This window comes from Notamacropus eugenii, chromosome 2 (genome assembly GCF_028372415.1).
Source record: "Notamacropus eugenii isolate mMacEug1 chromosome 2, mMacEug1.pri_v2, whole genome shotgun sequence".
Taxonomy (NCBI): domain Eukaryota; kingdom Metazoa; phylum Chordata; class Mammalia; order Diprotodontia; family Macropodidae; genus Notamacropus; species Notamacropus eugenii.
This window is the reverse complement of record NC_092873.1, coordinates 263,762,113-263,764,251: the sequence shown is the minus strand read 5'-3', so window position 1 is coordinate 263,764,251 and position 2,139 is coordinate 263,762,113. Positions and strand designations below refer to the sequence as shown.

Below are 2,139 nucleotides of genomic sequence, written 5' to 3'. Positions count from 1 at the left end.
AATCACAAGAACACAACGAGTCATCTTTTGCTTCCCAAACACACTCTTCTAACAAACTTTAATTTTATCTTTTTTTTCCCACAGGTTCCACCTGTTGCTATTTTTGTTGGGTCATTTCAGCCATGTCCAACTTGTCTATTTTAAGAATCTACTTCTTCTTTAATGCAAATAAACTGATTTAATAAATGCAACAAAAATATCTGAACATATATTTAGCACAACTCTAAAATAGTCATTGATGGTGTTGTAAATCAATATGCTCATTTATTTGCAAAGAATTAAGAAGAAAAATTGGCTATGACTCTCTCCACTCCTCTCTGACCTCAAAATCTGTTCTTCACATATTATGTTTTTTCCACTTTGGTTTATTCTTCGTTTCTTCATCTTTAGATTCTGCTTCTGCAAAAACAGTTTTAGGCTGTGTCTTGGAATATACTGAAGCAAGCCAATATGGGTTATACTCAGCTTCCTTTGCATGCTGTAAAATGGCTTCTCAAAAGTGGCTGTTGTCAGTCTTATCCAGAGCAACGTTTTTCATTATGTATAATGACAAGGTTCTTCCATGGGTTCCAACTCTGCCACCATGACCTGAGCCTACCATAGGGGATTCAGATTTGTGAGACTTCAGAGGACCTAATCTGTCCTTTTTCAACTGTTTCCTTCTACTTCACTGACATGGCTCATGGAACGTAGGCAGTGCATGAGGAGTTGTGATGTAGTCCTAGTTTAAAGTCTCAGTTCAAGACTTCCATTCATTTTTAACTACACATAATTTTGCCCCTCTAAGTCTTGTTGGGATCGTAATACACTTTAGTCAATCCATTTTCAGTTCCACCCATGATCTGGTTTAAGTTGAAATACAATAGACAGCATACCACATTTGCATTGGTGACATAAATTTCATATGCTTCATGGAATGTTTGGCATTCAAAAAAACTAAGCCTGCCACTGCCATGTCCCTTTGTAACAGATGTTCCAGTGACCAAAAGCTTATTATCTGGACTGAAACATCAATCAGTTATTGAGAAGAAGATAGTGAGATTTGAAGCTGAAAAATAAAAGTGGTTTCTTAAGTTGCTGGATGCCCCATATTTTTAAAGTTTCTTCCCCTCCTCAAGAGGCAAGGGTAGTGCCATCATAGAAAAATGTCACACAGGAAATATCTGCAGTGTAATTTGGTATGGACACTCATATTTCTGTCCTAGATGGATGCTTCCATTCTGGCAATCAACTGCAAGGAGGGTCCCATCTCTACTGAATGTAGAAGTGTTTGGAATTGTTTTTCTTCCTGAACTGTTCTTGGTTTAAACCTACTTTTGTACTTCTTTTCACTGTCCATATCCCAGGTTTGCACAGTCCCATCTCTTGAAGAAGTCAAAAATTCTTCCTTTATTTTGGGATGCCAGAAGCCAGTATTGAGCATTGTCATGTGATCCTTAGAGTTGGCTATGTCTACGATATATTGGTCTCCTTTAGGCCATCTCCATCAAGCACTTTAGCCTGAGAGTTTCCAGACACCACAAGAATCACATCTCCTGTGCTCCTGTACTGTAGTGACTTAATTTGATGACAACAACAAAAGGGTTGAACAGATCTGAAAGCTTGAAGGGAAGCCTACATCCCTGCAAAATCCTATTAACATCATAATCAAATTCTCCTGTTACCAAATGGGCACCTGAAGGGTCTAGATCTAAGGCACAAACTATTTTACTGCCATGCTGCAGAATGATTTCATGAGAATCAGGACATTTTTTATAGGGTTTCAGTCATGTCTGACTCTTTGTGACCCCCTCTGGGGTTTTCTTGGCAAAGATTCTGGAGTGGTTTACCATTACCTTCTCTAACTCATTTGACAGATGAGAAAACCAAGACAACAGAGTTAAGTGATTTGCCCAGGGTCACACATCTAGTAAGTGTCTGAGGCTGGATTTAAACCTAGGTCTTCCTGACTCTAGACCCAGTGCTCTAGCCACTGCACCACCTAGCTACCACTAAGTTCTACTACCAAACAGAATATGGAAGGAAGACCTAGGATTGGAGTACATGGCACTGTCCCGTAAAAAGAGTGAGTAATACTAGAGTTCAAAAAGAGCTGAATTTGGCAAGAGAGGCAAAAATGACAATGAGGGGTGCTTTAGC

The 2,139-nt window shown here is 39.1% G+C and overlaps 1 pseudogene; it reads right to left on the bottom strand.

Moving 5' to 3' along the window:
* Nucleotides 1–337: 337 nt before the first annotated feature.
* Nucleotides 338–1,763, bottom strand: LOC140522962 (WD repeat-containing protein 70 pseudogene; annotated as a pseudogene).
* Between the last annotated feature and the right edge of the window lie 376 nt (nt 1,764–2,139).